The sequence below is a fragment of the Manis javanica genome, chromosome 4, assembly GCF_040802235.1.
Source record: "Manis javanica isolate MJ-LG chromosome 4, MJ_LKY, whole genome shotgun sequence".
NCBI classification, from domain to species: domain Eukaryota; kingdom Metazoa; phylum Chordata; class Mammalia; order Pholidota; family Manidae; genus Manis; species Manis javanica.
The window spans coordinates 169,623,963-169,629,140 of NC_133159.1; positions in this window are offsets into that span (position 1 = coordinate 169,623,963).

The following is a 5,178-nucleotide window of genomic DNA, read 5'->3' on the forward strand; positions in this document are numbered from 1 at the left end:
TCTAAGAGATTTTTGCCTATGTTTTTTTCTAACAGTTTTATGGTTTCATGACTTACATTCAAGTCTTTGATCCATTTCGAATTTACTTTTGTGTACGGGGTTAGACAGTGATTCAGTTTCATTCTCTTACATGTAGCTGTCCAGTTTTGCCAGCACCATCTGTTGAAGAGACTGTCATTTCCCCATTGTATGTCCATGGCCCCTTTATCAAATATTAATTGACCATGTATGTTTGGGTTAATGTCTGGAGTCTCTATTCTGTTCCACTGCTCTGTGGCTCTGTTCTTGTGCCAGTACCAAATTGTCTTGATTACTGTGGCTTTGTAGTAGAGCTTGAAGTTGGGGAGCGAGATTCCCCCCCCCACTTTATTCTTCCTTCTCAGGATTGCTTTGGCTATTCGGGGTCTTTCGTGTTTCCATATGAATTTTTGAACTATTTGTTCCAGTTCATTGAAGAATGCTGTTGGTAATTTGATTGCATCGAATCTGTATATTGCTTTGGGCAGGATGGCCATTTTGACAATATTAATTCTTCCTAGCCAGGAGCATGGGATGAGTTTCCATTTGTTAGTGTCCTCTTTAATTTCTCTTAAGAGTGTCTTGTAGTTTTCAGGGTATAGGTCTTTCACTTCCTTGGTTAGGTTTATTCCTAGGTATTTTATTCTTTTTGATGCTATTGTGAATGGAATTGTTTTCCTGATTTCTCTTTCTATTAGTTCATTGTTGGTGTATAGGAAAGCCACAGATTTCTGTGTGTTAATTTTGTACCCTGCAACTTTGCTGAATTCCGATATTAGTTCTAGTAGTTTTGGAGTGGAGTCTTTAGGGTTTATGTACAATATCATGTCATCTGCAAATAGTGACAGTTTGACTTCTTCTTTACCAATCTGGATTCCTTGTATTTCTTTGTTTGGTCTAATTGCCATGGCTAGTACCTCCAGTACTATGTTGAATAACAGTGGGGGGAGTGGGCATCCCTGTCTTGTTCCCGATCTCAGAGGAAAAGCTTTCAGCCTCTTGCTGTTCAGTATGATGTTAGCTGTGGGTTTACCATATATGGCCTTTATTATGTTGAGGTACTTGCCCTCTATGCCCATTTTGTTGAGAGTTTTTTTCATGAATGGATGTTGAATTTTGTCGAATGCTTTTTCAGCATCTATGGAGATGATCATGTGGTTTTTGTCCTTGTTTTTGTTTATGTGGTGGATGATGTTGATGGATTTTTGAATGTTGTACCATCCTTGCATCCCTGGGATGAATCCCACTTGGTCATGGTGTATGATCCTTTTGATGTATTTTTGAATTTAGTTTTCTAATATTTTATTGAGTATTTTTGCATCTACATTCGTCAGGGATATTGGTCTGTAGTTTTCTTTTTTGGTGGGGTCTTTGCCTGGTTTTGGTATTAGGGTGATGTTGGCTTCATAGAATGAGTTTGGGAGTATTCCCTCCTCTTCTATTTTTTGGAAAACTTTAAGGAGAATGGGTATTATGTCTTCTTTGTATGTCTGATAAAATTCCGAAGTAAATCCATCTGGCCCGGGGGTTTTGTTCTTGGGTAGTTTTTTGATTACCACTTCAATTTCGTTGCTGGTAATTGGTCTGTTTAGATTTTCTATTTCTTTCTGGGTCAGTCTTGGATGGTTGTATTTTTCTAGGAAGTTGTCCATTTCTCCTAGGTTTTCCAGCTTGTTAGCATATAGGTTTTCATAGTATTCTCTAATAATTCTTTCTATTTCTGTGGGGTCCGTTGTGATTTTTCCTTTCTCGTGTCTGATTCTGTTGATGTGTGTTGACTCTCTTTTTCTCTTAATAAGTCTGGCTAGAGGCTTATCTTTTTTGTTTATTTTCTCGAAGAACCAGCTATTGGTTTCATTGATTTTTTCTATTGTTTTATTCTTCTCAAGTTTATTTATTTCTTCTCTGATCTTTATTATGTCCCTCCTTCTGCTGACCTTAGGCCTCATTTGTTCTTCTTTTTCCAATTTCAATAATTGTGACATTAGACCATTCATTTGGGATTGTTCTTCCTTCTTTAAATATGGCTGGATTGCTATATACTTTCCTCTTAAGACTGCTTTTACTGCGTCTCACAGAAGTTGGGGCTTTGTTTTGTTGTTGTCATTTGTTTCCATATATTGCTGGATCTCCATTTTAATTTGGTCATTGATCCATTGATTATTTAGGAGCATGTTGTTAAGCCTGCATGTGTTTGTGGGCCTTTTTTGCTTTCTTTGTACAATTTATTTCTAGTTTTATACCTTTGTGGTCTGAAAAGTTGGTTGGTAGGATTTCAATCTTTTGGAATTTACTGAGGCTCTTTTTGTGGCCTAGTATGTGGTCTATTCTGGAGAATGTTCCATGTGCACTTGAGAAGAATGTGTGTCCTTTTGCTTTTGGATGTAGAGTTCTGTATATGTCTGTTAGGTCCATCTGTTCTAGTGTGTTGTTCAGTGCCTCCGTGTCCTTACTTATTTTCTGTCTGGTGGATCTGTCCTTTGGAGTGAGTGGTGTGTTGAAGTCTCCCAAAATGAATGCATTGCATTCTATTTCCTCCTTTAATTCTGTTAGTATTTGTTTCACATATGCTGGTGCTCCTGTATTGGGTGCATATATGTTTATAATGGTTATATCCTCTTGTTGGACTGAGCCCTTTATCATTATGTAGTGTCCTTTTTTATCTCTTGTTACTTTCTTTGTTTTGAAGTCTATTTTGTCTGATACTAGTATTGGAACACCTGCTTTCTTCTCCCTATTGTGTGCATGAAATATCTTTCTCCATCCCTTGACTTTTAATCTGTGCATGTGTTTGGGTTTGAGGTGAGTCTCTTGTAAGCAGCATATAGATGGGTCTTGCTTTTTTATTCATTCTATTACTTTGCGTCTTTTGATTGGTGCATTCAGTCCATTTACATTTAGGGTGATTATTGAAAGATATGTACTTATTGTCATTGCAGGCTTTAGATTCGTGGTTACCAAAGGTTACTGTCTAACTTAACTCACTTATTTAGCTGTTATAAATGCAGCCTCATGATTATTTCTCTCCCTTTTTATTCCTCCTCCTCCATTCTTCATATGTTGGGTGTTTTGTTCTGTGCTCTTTTTAGGAGTGCTCCCATCTAGAGCAGTCCCTCTAAGATGGCCTGTAGAGGTAGTTTGTGGGAGGAAAATTCCCTCAACTTTTGCTTGTCTGGGAATTGTTTAATCCCTCCATCATATTTAAATGATAGTCGTGCTGGATACAGTATCCTTGGTTCAAGGCCCTTCTGTTTCATTGCATTAAATATATCATGCCATTCTCTACTGCACTGTAAGGTTTCTGTTGAGAAGTCTGATGATAGCCTGATGGGTTTTCCTTTGTAGGCGACCCAATAAGGTTTTAACATGTGCTAAAGTCAATTTTCTTTTGAGGGTGGGACTATGTTCTACTCTGTGATCATGAGGAGGAAAGAGAGATGGTTTAGTCTTCTAACAACAGTCCACCATAGCTGGGGGTGGCTGGGCATCTTGGTTAGCATCCCAGATCTGCCCCTACCAGCTGGGAGGTCTGTTTCTGAAAGGTTTTTCCATCTGCTGAAACAGAACAACTCACAGGGTTATTACGAAGATGAAGAGGCTGGCCCATCTTATGGGCTGACCCCTGGCCGGAAGGTGCTTAGAAATGCTACATCCTTCTCTTTGGTTCTTTAAAGACCCCAAATGAAAGCGCAGCAAACAGAGAGAGGAAGGAAAGACCCCGATGAATCCATTCACATGATGTAGTTCCTGAGCAGTGACCCCAGTGTAAAGCTCTTAGACAACAGAAGGAATATACCAAGTTTACTGTTAGTAAATGTTCCAGGCTCTTGGATGAATTTTTTCTTTTTCCATTTGAGATTTCACTTCTGATGTATTGTGTAACCACTGACAAAATACATTACTTTTCTCGGGCCTCGCTGAAGTGCTCCCAGCGGCCAACATTTGTTTACAGCTGTAAGTAGCACTTCCCCTGTCGAGCTGCAAGCTGCGGTCTGCAAACTTCCTGCCCCAGCTGAGCGTTCCATACAGGGAAATACCTGACACGTCAGCTTTTCTGAGAGGCCCCTTTTCTAAGGGACAGTTCTCAGGGATCAGCCCCATCCTCTGCCCAGGCAATGGGTGCTGGTGGGGAAAGTATCAAAATGGTAATGTCTGCAAAACCTTCAATTCCCTTTAGCAGAAACTCTGGCATTGAGGATCATCTGACCAGAGATTAAACTTGTGGAACTTTTTCCCTCTGTCTTTAGTGAGAGAAATCACCACCACTGCCACAGTATGGAAATCACCGTCAACCACCAAGTGCCTCCTTCTTCAGAAGAGTAGGTGTCTGAGAAGTAACTATGACTGACGGTCAGAAGGGAATAAAGGCCTTTAATGAGCTGAGGGTTAGACAGGATGGTTTGCTTCCAGATGGTGGTGGCCAGGCAGGGAGGAAGTGGGGGTGATGGCAGCAGGCCCCGGCTCTGCTCAGATCCCTGTAGTGGCTAGGTGTGGGACAGGAATGAGTGACCATCACAGGATGGGACCTGGCGAGCCCAAGCAAGGCGCATCTGGAGTGAGTTACTACTGAAGGTTGGGCCCAGAAGAACCTGTACATGGGCAGGGAACTGGCTTCCTGACAGAGACCAACTGTCCACAGCAAAGTGCAAGACCTACACGGTAGGCTCTGTATTGGCAATAAGAAATCAGTAACCCAAGTGGCGTGGCTGGGTCACAGCTGCCTCTATTGGGGAAGATCCCCACAATTCCCCACTTCCCACTTGACACCAGAATCTGAGGCTTTAATTCTTTCTCACAGAGCGGGGGGCATTCTGGATCAGGTGGAAGTGTATTGCAGGCACTCGGGGAACTCGGAGGCTCTGAGACTGCCGGGGCCTTTGGTAAAACTCAGAGTCCCAAGTTTGCTTTCTCTGTAAGTCTAGCATAGGGCCTAGCAATCAGCATTTAACACAAGCAGTCATTTCTGAGGCGTGTTTGTCTGCTGTAGACAGACAGTATTTGCTTCTCACATTTCCACTAAATTCTTTTGAGATGGGCTGATCAGGTGGTGTATGCAAAGACAATATCGCAGTCAAATTTTTCTCTTTCTTTTTCCCACTGTCCAACTCCCCAGCCAGCCTGACTCAGGGGCAACCAATCACATCTCTCTCTTCTTACAAG